The 15,000-nt window shown below is 51.9% G+C and overlaps 1 protein-coding gene across 1 annotated transcript in view; it reads left to right on the forward strand.

Moving 5' to 3' along the window:
* The window catches only part of AHNAK (AHNAK nucleoprotein), a 121,078-nt gene that overhangs the window by 97,936 nt on the left and 8,142 nt on the right, over nt 1-15,000 (forward strand). The gene's annotated exons all lie outside the window — the stretch shown is intronic.

Raw genomic sequence — 15,000 nt, forward strand, 5'->3', positions numbered from 1 at the left:
GGAGCTTCCCTATGGTGGAGGAGATAGACAAGCCAATGTGAAATGAACAAAATAACAGCAGGTGTGCTAAGTGCTAGGGGAGAACGAAGCAGGTGCTAGCATAGAAAAGAAGAGTGAGGTCTACTTAAGTGGGGGAATCAGGGTGGTCCCCTCGGAGTAGGTGACTCAGTGCTGAGACCCACAGAGGGGACGCCCAGTACCGAGGCTACCAGGTGTCCCAAGACAGGCTCTCCCATCCCAGTCCTTGGGAGAGCCTTGCCTGGGGTGTGGGTGGGGGACATTTCTCTGCCTGCCTGGGAGCCACAGGGCAAGAGCTTTGTCTGACTCGCCTTGTGGGACAGTTTGGCAAAAAGTGTTAGTGAAAGTCAGAACTTCTTAGACTCTAACAAAGGAGTGTCCAAACTTTTTTCAACAGTTTTCACCAAGGGCCATATGCGGTAAAACACACACACAGCCGGGCCACTCACTCGAGGTGAAGTACGTATTGCCTCACCTGGTTTATTTAAGTAAACTCAATATATTTTTGGAATTTGCTGCGGGCCAATTAACAATGGATTGCGGGCCACAGTTGGCCCGAGGGCTGCAGTTTGGACACCCCTGCTCTAACACCTGCTCCTCAAATCCTTAAACGCCACACACTGTGAGCTCCAGGCTGGAACCCTCAAGCCTGCTTTAGCACATGGTGAGCTGGGGGCCACTGTTTCTGGCTACATGTACCCTGTTTTCCTGAAAATAACACCACGTCTTATATTAATTTTTGCTCCAAAAGATGCATTAGGGCTTATGTTCAGGGGGTGTCATCCCGAAAAATCATGCTAGGGCTTATTTTCCGGTTAGGTCTTATTTTTGGGGAAACACGGTAGACAGTGGCCTGGTCACTGTGCAATAAGAAGCTGTCTGGGGGAAGACAAGCCACTTGGTTATTAGCTCTGTTGGGATGGCAGTGAATTGGCACCGCTCCTGCCAGGGGCACGCCAACCAAAAGCCTCCCCCACCCCCTGTATTTGCTGTGCCTGCGTGAGCTTTAGGGGCAGGGCCTGGCCACAGCTAGGGGAGTGGCCAGGGACCCTGCCCTGGGCCCAACCTTCCTTGGGTCTCCAGCCAGCCTGGCCCCTGGCTCTGGCCTGTGAGAGGAGCAAGAGAACCTCAGCCATAACCCGAGGGTGGGAGGATCCTGGGGGATCTGAAAGCCCTGACTGGGGGTTTGGACGGTGAGATCTGCTGGCCCCTCCCATGCATTCGAGGTGTGTGTGTGTGTGTGTGTGTGTGTGTGTGTGTGTGTACACACATGTGGTGCCGGTTTGGTGACCTAGGTTCAATTCCCCTGGGGAGTCTACCCGGGCCCCACATAGAGGTCTAGTAGTGGGGGTGGGTGGGCTGGGTCAGCAGCAACCCCCAGCCTATACTGCCAGAGGTATGGACTGAGACCAGATGTTTGTTTCCTGGGCTCAGTACTTGGCTGTCTGAAAGAGCAGGAAGCTGGGGTGCAGCCTGTGCTGGCATCTGTCTTGCTGCAAGTCCCAGCATGGCCCAGAAAACAGGTTGGAGGCCATGGGTGGGCCATTGTGATCCTATCCATCTGGCTGGGCTGCTGGAGGGGGACTGGTCGGTCAGGCCACAGGCTCATGGGGCAAGCTGTAGGGTTGAGCCTCCTCCCTCCACCCTGGGCTTCCGGCTGTGTACTCGCTCAGGAAGCAGGCCCTGAGCAGAGCAGACTTTCCCTTGTGAGTCTGGTACAGTTTCTTTTGCCTTGGTGTCTCCCAGGGCTGACTCCTGCGTGGACCTGGGGCCCTCCTAGGATGCCTAGGGCCTGTGAGCTTTTAGAGGGCCTAAAAGTTTGTCATGTGTCTGTTGGCTCCAAAATATAAAACGAAAACCTCAAAATTATAATTAATGAATATTTTGCTAAGTATCATTATTTCAACTAGCTTCCTGCAACTCAGTTCACCTGTGATATAGTTAGACATAGATGCAATAAATTCTAAACCCTATGAATCAAATGCATGACCTACTCCTAGGATCAGAATTATGAAACTTATACAACCCCCTTCAAAAGTTCATAGCCAAAATTATACTTATTGTGAGAAGTGTGTATATTTTAATGTGTTTGGTATGATACGAGGTGGGAACATCAAAACTTAGAGGGCCTCATGTCCTGCTCTCCCGGTACCTGCAGCCCTGGCCAGAACACAGCCCAGTCACATCAGAACAGGCAGGGAGGGATCAGAGGGAAGAAATACCCCCGCTTCTCTCTCCTTCCACCCTCTGATCTATAGCCAGAGCCTTCCATTGACCTAAGCAACTGGGATTCAGCCAGCAAGGGAACCCTGATTTTGTGATCTTTAGAGGTTGGCCTCCCGGGGCACAGAGCAGATGGGAGAAAGGTAGAGAATGGGTGGGTGAATATCAACTATAGAATAAGCAGCAGATCATGGCATCATTCTCTAAATACAGCTCTGGATCTCACTTTCCCCACTTAACATTATGTCTTGGATGGCTTTCAAAACTTTGGCACTTACAGATACACTTGATTTGTTTCATGCTGCAGAATATCCCTTTGCAGGATGTAATATCATTTAAGTTACCAGTACCTGTATTGTTTCTAGTTTTTCTGCCACTATAAACCACACGGCAGCGCTGTACAAACCTCCTTCTGCCCTGGGGGTTCCTTGTGTGGGAGAGATGCCTGGGTTTAGACATGCTGCCTCTCTTTGTTGCTATCGACTTTCCCAAGCCAAAGCCCATGTTCAAGGGCAGAGGGTTGGTTGGTGGGAAATGTCCGGGCTGGGGAGGTGGGAGTGAGAGGGTGTCAGGGGTGGGGGCTGGTAGGTGTTATCTGCAGAGATGTTGGTTATTTTCCCAGTGCAATTTGTCCCTGGTAGCCTGCACACTGAAAGCTGGCAGAGCTGCAGGTGTGGGCTGCTAAGTGGCATCCTGTGGGCGCACGACACCCAGCCCCAGCTGTGAGTTGTACCAGGCACAGTGACTTGGCTTCCGCTGTTTCTGGAGTTTCAGGGTGGGGTGCGGCCCTGTGGAACTGCTGAGGATCTGAGCACTTTCCTGGCTCCCCAGCCAGGCTGATGGATGAGCTGAAACTTGGGGGGTGGAGGGTGGAGTGGGGCTGGGAGCTGGGGAAGTGCCTTCCCGAGGTGGGGAACCGGCAGAACCAGCAGGTTCTTTGCTCTGGGATAAGCTCCCTCCAGAGGGGTGAGGTCAGTCAACTTGATGGAAGTCCCTGTTCTGCAGGGTAGAAACTGGTTCCCCTCCGTTTTACAGGCCAGCTTTAGGGATTTGGGCCCAAGATTTGGGGGTTGACAGCAAATGACACGATTCACTTCTTGCCCTTTCCCAGGAAGGTTGGGCGCTTTATTGCCTAATTCTGCAGGTTCTTTGTTCTGCGGTGTGTCACCAGATCCCGCCCTCCGTGTCTGCCTTCTCCCACCTTCCCCACCCTGCACTGGGTTCCCACCAGAGGACTTGGCAAGTCACTGCTGAGCCCCGCTGCCCCAGCAGCTCAAGGTGGGTTGTAGGCTCTGTCATCGGCTGTCCTTGGGGCATGAGCTGACATGGTCAGCAGACATGGCAGGGCCCAGCTCTGCGGCTGGCCGGCCCAGTGGCTCTGCAGGGCTGCATTTGTCCTGCACACATGGGGAGGGGGAGGGAAGACAACCTGGACTCCTTCTGGCTCTTAGTCTGAGGAGACTCGTGAGCCTCTACGCTGTCCCCTCTGGATACCATATCACTTTCAGTCCATCAGTGTGATTTTGGGTCCTCAAACACAGGTGTTCACAAAATGAAATAGAACTCCTTTTATCTATTATTCTTTCTATCTATCTATCTATCTATCTATCTATCTATCTATCTATCTATCTATCATCTTTTTCTATCTATTTTAAATTTTAAACCCAAATAAAAACTCACAGTGGTCTCCTAGGTGACAGAATTGAAATGACTCATGTTTTATTTCTTGGTCTTTACAGTCACAGTGTTTTGTCCTTTGCTTTACATTTTGCTGTTTAAACTCAGGAGTGTGGCGCCCCAGGAGCTGGAGACAAGAACTGGCTCTGAAGTCAGCTCCCAGGATCTGCCCCCTTCACAAAGTTCTCTTGACAGGACCATGTAGGACACCAACTGGATGACTGGGAGTTCTTAGCAATAATTTCCATGTAGAACACAATGTTGATTAAAAGCCAAGCAATAAACATGAGCTAATTTGCAGCTTACATAATGTATATTACAAAAATCAGCAGTAACTGCAGCAAATGCTTACAACTAGACTTGGGGAATTTTTTCAGGCAGCAGGATTTTACCACTGACGTAGTTTAGAATTGTTGGCAGACAATCATGATATAAAGCATACTTTCTAGTGGGTCTTATTGTTGCTTTTAAATCCTCTTACTGCCTGCACCTGGAGTGTGTGGCAGGCCACCGGTTTCTGCAAGGACCACCAGCCTGTGGTAACACTTGCTCTTTACTTCCAGCTGCCCTGGGGGTCCTTTTCTAGACTAAGGGTGCAGTGGGGGCTCTGGAAGCTGGTTGTTACACAAAATGGGTGCCTGGAGGCCTTTCCATTCTTCTGAAGGCCTAGGCTTTTGAACTGCAAAAGCCAGGAAAAGACTCCCCTTTCTGCCTTCCCCTGTCACTGCCCTTCCTTGGGGCCGCCCGAGTCAGGGGAATAGCTAAGAGAGGAAAGGAAAATCAGAGAAAATAACAGGTTAATCTTTCAAAAACTCTCCACTGGGCCGGCCAGTGGCTCAGGCGGTTAGAGCTCCGTGCTCCTAACTCCGAAGGCTGGCGGTTCGATTCCCACATGGGCCAGTGGGCTCTCAACCACAAGGTTGCCAGTTCAACTACTCAAGTCCTGCAAGGGATGGTGGGCTCCGCCCCCTGCAACCAAGATTGAACACGGAACCTTGAGCTGAGCTGCCGCTGAGCTCCCAGATGGCTCAGTTGGTTGGAGTGCGTCCTCTCAACTACAAGGTTGCCGGTTTGACTCCTGCAGGGGATGGTGGGCTGCGCCCCCTGCAACTAGCAATGGCAACTGGACCTGGAGCTGAGCTGTGCCCTCCACAACTAAGATTGAAAGGACAACAACTTGACTTGGAAAAAAACCACACTGTTCCCTAATAAAGTCTTAAAAAAAACCAAAAAAAAACCTCTCCACTGCAATGGCTTAGAAGGACTGTTTTCCGCTTGTGCCCCTGGGGAGCCAGGTGGGCACAGGGCTGCTGTACCCGCTATGGTGGTGAGGCCCACGTGAGGTCCTCGGCCAGCTCTTCAGCCTGACATCACGGCAGAAGCCAGAGGGCCAGGCCCCGGCCTTAAGATCACCAGGTGGTTCTCTGCAGCTGCCTCTGGCTTGCAAGGGCCCTAAGGAACATGGGCACCACCCGCTTGTATCTTGGAGAAGGGGTCTCAGGCCCAGAGAGATGCTGGAAGTTCTGAGAGGTTGCACAGAGTTAGCGGCAGAAACAGGACTTGAAGCTGAGCCCGGTGACCCTCTGCCAGGGCTCTTCCTGCTGTTCTGAACTGCAGAGCACAGCTCGGCTTTTATTGCTCAGCTCCGAACTCACCCAACATCTTAGGAGCAAACACACTGCATTGCGTTTATGCTCTAAACCTCACGGACCCTTGGGGCCTGTAAAAATGCTGAAAAACAACCACTGCTCTCTGTAATTCACTTTCTTCTAAAGTCACTGGTGGGTCTTTCCCGGATGGATTCAGAATGACAGGAAATATGATAACTAGAGAACATGCATCCTTTAGTCCCAGAGGCTGGAGATGGAGAAGAATTGGTCGGGCAAGGGACAGTTGTGAGCAGCCTGTCCCACAGTGGCGCAGGTCTGTACTAGGCAGATGACCTGGCCTGAGGTGACAGAAAGTATGAGGTTCATGTCCAAGGTTAGGGTCTCCGCCCACAGTGCCCTCATGAGGTCAATTCTCCCCAGAGCAGCCAGAGTGATCTTTTAAAAAATGTAAATCAGGGGCAGATGGGTGGCTCAGTTGGTTGGAACACGAGCTCTGGGCAACGGGGCTGCCGGTTCGATTCCCACATGGGCCAGCGAGCTGCGTCCTCTGCAACAAAAAAGAAGTCAATGAGTTGCTGCTGAGTCCTGGAAATACAGTGGAAATACACACTCTTCCCCAATCAAGTCCTGTTCCCTTTCTCCAATTAAAAAAAAAAAAAAGCAGCAGGGCCAGAGCCGATGTGCCAGATGAGGCTCAGGAGGCTCGGGACCTCAGCCAGGGCCCCTCCACACAGAGCCGTGCGGGCAAAGGGGCCTTTGGGTTTTACTTGGTCACAGGACACTACAAAATGTATTAAAGGAGTCAAGGGCAGGCTGTGGGGGAGGCTGGCGTGGGGGAGGCTGGCGTGGGGGAGGGGCATGGAGGATGGAAGTGCATCCAATGACCGGTGGGCCCAGGAGAACAGCGTTTGTTGGGGTTGGGGACGGGCAGAGCCAGGTACCAGTCGCACAATTCTATTCACCGAGTGTGGGGACAGAGCCAGGAGTGGAGTTTCCAGGCTCTGGGCCTCACGTGGAAAGGTGCTGGCTCGGGTAGTAAATGGCCATGAACTGTGATTGGATGGCCATCAGCTGTGGCTAGTTGGCCGTCAGCTGTAACCAGTGAGCCATTGGCCACTAATATAACTGCCGTGGCTACGCTAGGAGAAAAAAAGGTGCTAGCAAGCAGATGGTGGCCGAGCTAGCAAGCGCGGATTGCAGTTAGCACTGTGGATTGCAGGGGGCGTGGATTGCAGTTAGCAAGTGAGGTTGGTTGGCAGAGAAGTGGATGGCAGGTTGCAGATTGTGTGGCCCCTGCTTCCTGTGTCTCCAACCCAGTTGCCAGCGAGAATATAATGGTATGACTCCCCTATCTGTGACTCCGTTGGTGGTCCATTTTGGCCTCACCATATCCTGCGTTCTTATGTGGGCAGCGTGAGCTGAGACCCTGCATGACACACCGCGTGACACTGAGTCTTCTAGAAGCAACACCCTGAGGGTGGGTGGGGTGGGCTTGGGGTGGAGTTCAAGTTCATTGTTATTTCTACTTTGTGGTCATGGCCATTATGTTTGTTAAATGAATGTGAACTATCCCCTTACTGGGCTCATGAACTTGGATTCAGGCAGGGACACCACCCGCACATACACACCCACAAGGGCCTGGACTGGCCTCTGCCTCCCCAGCTCTGTCTGCCTGAGTCTGGCTCTGCCTCAGCCCCACAGGCCCCTTATTATCAGGTGGTAGAGTCGCCTAGAGAAATGGCCCCCGAGGGGAGACTTGACGCTAGTGGCCCAGGGCATCCGACATCCCCTTTCTGCCTGCGTGGTGCTCAGCTCCTCACTACCCCATTGCTGCTCCCCCTGCCCCCTTCTCCCCTAGTCCCTGACCTGCTGGAGCCTCTGCCCAGAGAGCCTTCACAGTGACTGGGAGCTGACCCCTCTCCCCCAACAAGGGGGACCCGCTAACCCATTGAACTGGCTAATGGGGCATGGGAGCATTCTGGTGGGCCCTGCCTCTGGGCTGGGGTTTAGGAGCAGGTAGTGGGTAGGGCTGGCTGTGCTTTCCTAGGTCTCAGGGTGGGTTTGCTCCAAACATTGTGACCAGGGCTGAGGCACGGGCTGTATAATCCAGCCTTCCTCAGGTGTCCCCACTTGTTAGCTTGTAAAGTCACATCTCTCCAAGCCTTGAATTTTCCATTGAAAATGGGCATAGCACCAGGCTGGCAGAATTGTTAGGGTTAGTGTGTTAGTGGCAACACATTTGGCCTTGGACGCTCCTTGTTCTGACCCCAGAGTTAAGGAGCCCTGCGGTCTGGCCCCACCTCTGGGAAGAAGCTTTCCTGGGCCCAGGGGGCTCATCAGGCCTTCCTCATGGAGGCTCTCTGCCAGGAGCTGAGCTCACAGAGCAGGCCTCAGGGGCCACATATCAGTTTTTCTCCCTTTCCTGGGAGCTGGTCCAGAGACAAGGGGAGGGTGTCTGGTTTTCATCGTGTGGCTGTCGCTAATTCCGTTGGCATCTGAGCTTCTTTTTAGGAGGAGAAAGATGCACTTAACTGGTTGTGACCCAGCTTGGTGCTGAGGACCAAGTTCTGGGCTCGGACTCAAGCAGAGCTGGATTTGAAGCTTAACTGGGCCACTTACTAGCTGTATGACAGGGTACTTATCGCCTGTGTGTGTGGAGGGCCCCATCTGGAAAGTGCAAATAACTATTTCTGCTCTGCCTACTCCACAAAGTAGAAATTGATGTGAAAGTGAAAGTGCCTTGTAAACCATAAAAAGGAAAGTGGGGTTCTTCTTTGTGTTGGCATCGTAGTACGTGGGGCTCGGCTGGGGGCCCCTGCCCCACACGGAACAGTCAGGCCTGCTGGCGGAGGCGCTGCTCCACACGTCAATAATCGTCAAAGCAACCTCTGGGTCCGTGGAATGGAGGGCCATTTTAGATGCTGCTGGCTGGTGACCCCAAAGAGTGGCAGGAGCTCTTCTGGGGGTTCACGCTGGTTGGTATGGCTTGGGAATGAAATAACACAATAATAATAGTTCACACTTACCGAGCACTTACTGTGTGCCAGGCACACTTCTAAGAATTTTCCACGTGTTAAGTAACTGACCCTCTGAGGGAGGTAACTATTATACCCCCTTTAAACACCTTTAAGGGTGGAAAGGCACTCTGGGAGAGGGAACTGGGGAAACCTTGTGCATGCTGGGGGCAGTGGGGCGCTCTGCCTGCACCCCTGGTGCCTCTGAGGGGTTTTGGTTTGACACTGTCAGCAGCAGGAACCCAAGGCTCTTGGGCGGGAGGAGGGGCCATGATGGACTAGCTGCGGGGTGCAGAGTCCAAGGACTAAGGTGGGGTTCCTCATTCTTTTGTCTTCATACTTGAGCACAGGCCAGGCTGCCACAAAAGTGGCCCCCATGGGAAGACTTGATGCCAAGACAGGCTCAGAAGCTGAGCCATGTGTGGTGCAGAGGCCTGAAGCCTCAGAGCCTGGGTAGGCTAGGGTGGCAGCCACGTGGCCTGGAAGGTCCTGCATGTGTCAGACCCCATCCTGGGAGCTGACCCCTGCCGGGTTTTACAGGAGCCTGGACTGTTCTGCCCACACCGGCAGGACAACGGTGCCTTCCCTGGTCAAGCGCTGGCCCAGCTGGGTGGTAAGGGAACGGCCCCCATGGTCAGAGACAGGAAGCAGTGCTGGAATCATTTCTCTCAAATAAAATGGAGGCCACCGCAGAGCTGGCCATGGCTGAGGCTTTCCAGGCTGAGAATTCAGGTGCAAACACACTGTGGGGTGCTCTGATAATATAAAGGTAGACACGTCATATCCCCAGGAATTGGCTGGCTATTTTCTGTGGCACATCCACGTAAGGACTTGGGCCTGGGAGTGATGTGTGTGTGGGGGTAGATTCAGTTCTGCAGGGCGCCCCACCCTTCGTCCTGACCATTTCTGCTTGAGAGTAGTTGACAGACACGCTGGAATTTCCAAGGAAGACAGGGACAGGGTGGGGAAGGGCTTGGGGGGAAGAAGCGGCAGTTTTTAGTCATGAGACATTCAGGGCGTGATATCTGTGCAAGAGCCAAAGGTAAGATGAACGGAGATGGCAGGGAAGATTGGGGAGGCCCCGGGAGAAAAGCCTGGGATCTAGGGTGAGGTCACTGGGGAAGCAAGCTGAGTGGGCCCAGCGGAGGAGAGGGAAACAGGTGCAAGGGAACCCTTCTTGATCTTTCTTACTTTTTAAATACTTGATGTCTGACTAGAATGTTGGGAGAGAGTTCAGGAGTTCAAACCCCCAGGGATCTGGCACTGGGTGGACAGTGGGAACGTTGTTCTCGGAGGCCCAACAACCCTAGCCTCTGTCCTCATCCCACGGTAAATGTTCCTGGATTTGGTGTGAGGCTGGCACCCCGACGCGCGAATCTGTAAATACTCCTGAAAACTGCCCTTTGTCCAGGAGGCACTGGGGTAGCTCTTGCTGTGTGGCAGGACAGGCCTGGGGAAAGGCTGGTGAGCACAGCTGGGAAGGAAGTGACCTGGCAAGAGGCAGCCAGCGGAGGCTCTGCGCAGGAAGGATGGTGGGCCAGTCCTGTCCTGGTGGCGCAGTGAACTCGCTCCCCACGGTTCTTCGACTCCAAGTCACTCTTTGCCAAACTTCTGGGTGGCGCCTTGTGCTTTCAGCACAACCCACATTTCCCTTTCCAAACCTTAAGGCCAGTTCTGTTGCCACAGCCCAGCGCTGTAGGCTTCTGCTGTGGAAGGGACGTTAACATTGCTGTTTGAAATGGCCTGGCACCCAGCCCCTGTGATATGTTCTGGCCATGAGGGGGCAGCTGACCAACCGGGCAGGTGTGACACTCTTGGGCAGGAGGCCCAACTAGCAAAGCCAGAAAAAGGCACGGGACTTGTGAAGAGACCTAGGGGCACAAACCAGCAATCCAGGCAAGGGACAGGGTTGGACAAACTTGCTACCAGTGGCATTTTTGAGGAAACTGGAAAAATTTGAATACTGACTATTACATAAGGCAAAAGTGTGACGTGGAAAATAGGATTATTAAGTGAAAAAAAGCATGTATGGTATGATCTTATTTTAGAAAAATTACTCATGAATACACAATAAGGTGTTAATAGTGATATTCACTGGGTGATAGGAAATATTTCCCTTTTTCCTTATTTTTGTGGGTCTGTTTTCTGTTATTTAAAAATTTTTGTTCTTGGGCTGGCCCGGTGGCTCAGGTGGTTTCCTAACGCCGAGGTTTACAGTTCGATTCCCACACGGGCCAGTGAGCTGCGCCCTCTACAGCTAAGATTGTGAACAACGGCTCTCCGGGGAGCTGGGCTGCCCTGAGGAGCCGGAGGTCAGAGGTCGGAGTGGGCTGCCATGTGCTGTCAGGAGTAGTTGGCAGCCAGCTGACCGATGACTGGTGACAAACTGCCTCAGCTGGGGGGGAAGGGGGTGGGTGGGAAGACGGGAGCGCAAGGCTCATAACACCAGCATGGACCAGGGAGCTGTGTCCTACACAACCAGACTGAGAAACAATGGCTTGAACCGGAGTGGGGGGGCGGGGAGAGGCGTTAGAAAGGGCGTGGGGGGGGGAGTTTGTTCTTATTTTTCAAACTTCTACAATGCACATCTATCCCTTTTATTGTATGAAAAGGTTGTTTTTAACTTAAAAATGTTTTGTAAAAAATTGCTACCCTGCAAGAGAGCACAGGGATTGTCTGAACCAGGGTGTTCTGTGGTGGGGCGTTGGTCTTACAGGATGGGCAGAACCAACCTCTCTTCTCTTCTGCTCCCAGCCACAGCTTGGAACCCAAACCCCACTGAGCTCTGCACAGGCCCAGAAAGTGCTGATAACTGCATAGCAAGAAAGAGTTAACTCTGAGATGATCAGGGATTGAAAAAAAAAAAGAATCCTCTTCATTTTAACCGTGGGTTGAAAAAGAAAGCAGGATTTGAAGGATAAAGTTGCCAAAACATGCTGTTCCTTCCTGCTTGTCACTTGGAGCACTCCTCGGACTGTCCCTCAGTCTTGGTGAGTGATGTGATAAGGACTGTCCTGTCAGGGCTACAGGATTTGGGAACAGGGAGGCTGAGATGAACCTTAGTTTAACTAGAGTGGAATGAATGCCCTGGAGGAAACTCTAGTTTCTCTGAGCCTTTTTCCATCTTTCCAAAGGGCACAATCATCCCTGTGCCTCCCCTCACACATCTTTAGTTTCTCGCAGTAGACGAGTTCCATGACACGATGGCTCCCCTCTTTTTGGGGGTGGGGTAAGGCAGAAAGGCTGCTTGCCCATTTAATAGTATTTATACTCTGGATGGAACCGTTCATGGGTACCCACATCCACTCGCGACCCCAACCTCTTCCCAAGCCCATTCCTAGCCCTGCTCCTGCCTGGGTTCTTCAGCCCAGCACCCATTCCCAGAGGTCACGCCCACGCCTCTCCAGAGAGGAGGGAAGAGGACCCCTGTATTCTTCTTAGCCGGACAGGGACACTTCCTTGTTCCCTCAAGTTGCTACAAAGTCTGAACGCAGTGATGGTTTTGGGCTGACGGGAGGACTGCAGAGGTGTGGGGCTGGAAGAAGGTCAGTGTCCCCTACCAGCTTCCCACACACCAGCCATTTCTGAGGAGAATGACTAGGCCTGGAGCGTGTCCCATTCCACCTCCACCCTCAGACCTTATCAACCCTCATGCTTGAAAGGTACATCCAGAAAGAATATTATTTGGGGGGAAAAAGCACTTATTTTGCAACAGCTACAAGGTCATAGCCCTTCCTTCGTAGGACCTGTGCTTCCAGCCTGACAGGTGGGTTGACTACAGCATCTCCTGCTCGGGCAGGTACCGCTCTCAGCTCTGGCCACGATCATGCTTATCATCCCACCCCTTGGGCAAGTTTAGGCCAAATTACAATTTATCTGTCTTCCTGGCTGGAAGGAGCAACCGAGGGTACAGGCTGGGGCTGCCTGAGCACGCTCACCGTGGGGTCCCCAGCATCTGGCAGCGAGCGGGCAGTGTGGAGCCAGCGCCAGTGGTTTAGAGTCAGAGGCGTGCTAGACGGCGACTGGTTCTGTGGGCATTTGTTGGTGTTTGTGTTTTGGACAATTCTGTTCTAAAATAAGTTGTAGTATTTGGATGAACTAAAGGTTGGGAACAAGAACGCTCTTTTGGTTCTGTATTTTCTGAGTAGATTGTTCTGATCCAGAATCAAGATGAATTATGTCCCCTCTGGGCTGCTGAAACCATTGGAAATTTTATGGTTTGCTGCCCTCTTGTGGTTCAGAGTGATAAAAAGATGGCCATTCTCTTCCAGAGAGCTTGTTCGGTTCTTTGACAGTTACAGAGCAAGGCCCCCGGACAGTGCGGGGCAAACGACACAACCACGCACGGTCCCTGCTTACGCAGTTCCCAGGCTGGTGGAGGTGCCTGTTCACAGAACCAAGGTCTGAGGGCAACAAGACACACCTGGGCTTGCACAGAGGGGCTGCAGCACCCTTCCCTAACCAGGCTGCTTGGCCAGAGATGGCAGGGGGCCAAGCTGTCAGGGGGGCCCCAAGATGAGCCGCTTCCGCCAAGGTGACAATGAGTCAGTCCCCTTGTGAATGGCAGAGCTCAGCAGCACAAATCAGGTCTTTCAACTGGCCTGTCTTACCTCCTTCCTTCCTTCTTCCTTTTCTGCTTAGTGAGCCTTCTCCAAAAAACGTCTCTCCTTTTTCAAACCCTAATGTGAGTCTGCTTTGCCTCCTGTGATGGGCTGAATTGTGTCCCCCCAAAACTCCTATGTTGAAGGCCTAACCTCGACTTTATTTGGAGATCGGGCCGTTGAAGTGGTGATTACATTAAAATGCGCCTCTTGGGGAGGGCGGGCCCTGGGTGAGTCTGCCTGCTACCGTCCGTGTAAGAAGGGAAATATGGCTACAGACATATAAAAAGAAAAGGCCATGTGAGGACATGGGCACAAGGCAGCCATCTGAAAACCAAGGAGAGAAGTGTCAGGAGACACCAAACCTGCTGACACCTTGATCTTGGACTTCCAGCCTCTTGAACTGTGAGAGACTAACTTTGTGTTTAAGCCATTGTTTGTGATATATCTGTTGTTGGCAGCCCTGGCAAACTAATACACCTGCGAACAAAACAAAATACTTATTTCTCAAGGGCAGTTGCTGCCTACCGTGTTTCCCCGAAAAAAGACCCAGCTGGACCATCAGCTCTAATGCATCTTTTGGAGCAAAAATTAACATAAGACCCGGTCTTATTTTACTATAATATAAGACCGGGTATAATATAATATAATATCATATAATATAATATAATATTATAAAATATAATACCCGGTCTTATATTAATTTTTGCTCCAAAAGAAGCATTAGAGCTCATGGTCCGGCTAGAGCTTATTTTCCGGAAAACAGGGTATTGAGGTTTTCAAGGACATAAACATGCAGATGTGTTTTTGGCCAGTTTCTGTATTTGCCCATGAGATCCTTGAGATAAACATTAAGCAGTTTTTAAATTTCATTGAATCTTCATAGTGATCTGTTTCACAGATGAAAAAATCCCTAGAAGTTAACTTGCTCAGGATCACTAGCAGGATTCAAACTCAGTTCTGCCTCCAAGTGCCATCTCTTTCTCTTTAGTTCAGAGGAGCTGGGTGGGCACAGGGAGGGTCATGGGACAGAAGTGAGAATCGTGGAACTGTCTGGTGTGGACGATGGGAGAGCTGCCAGAAGACGGATCCTTGCAAGTGCCAGTTCGGTGTCTTCCTTAACCCATTCAGGAAAAGCTCAATACTTCTGACAAATCCTGGCATACGCGAGGCAGGACGGGTTGCCATAGCCACCCTTACCCTGAAAGATTTCATTAACTGGCACCCCTGTCTGAACTGACAGGCCAAGGGGAGCTCATGTACGTTCTGGTCTTTGTCAACAGTGACTCCTAACCACACTGTCATTCTTTCAAAAATACATTTTATTAGTGGCACATGGAATTTAAAGTTAAGCAATTTCTTTCCAGAGAGAAGGTAAGTCCTGACAGACTAAAAAAGCGAGCATGCATGTCACAGCAGAAGTACCATTCCAGTGTCAAGAGATAGGAATAGGGATACTCTCCAGCAGGGAAATCACTTTCTCTACCTTGCTGACCACACTGTTTTCACAATCAAGTCAGTTTGGGGGGCGGGCCCCCCAGCACCGGGCAGCACGAGAACGCACTGTCACAGTCAGTGTCATGTCCACATCCATCAGCCCTCCCTGTTGCAGGAGAGGTGCAGAGCGTGCGAGCCCCATTACCTGCTGTGAGTCCCCAGAGGGTCTGCGGCAGGCAGAGCTGGCTTCGAGCAGCCGTGCTGGCTGCGGGAAAACACCAGTGAGCGGGCTCGTGTGAGCCCAGGAAAACCCTCCGACTTGAAGGAGCTCTGCAGTCTCCTGATCACCCTTCATCTCCAGATCAGGGAGCTACGGGTTACCAGAGGGTCCTTTTAAAGTATCTAGAAACATCTACATTG

This window comes from Rhinolophus ferrumequinum, chromosome 11 (assembly GCF_004115265.2).
Source record: "Rhinolophus ferrumequinum isolate MPI-CBG mRhiFer1 chromosome 11, mRhiFer1_v1.p, whole genome shotgun sequence".
NCBI classification, from domain to species: domain Eukaryota; kingdom Metazoa; phylum Chordata; class Mammalia; order Chiroptera; family Rhinolophidae; genus Rhinolophus; species Rhinolophus ferrumequinum.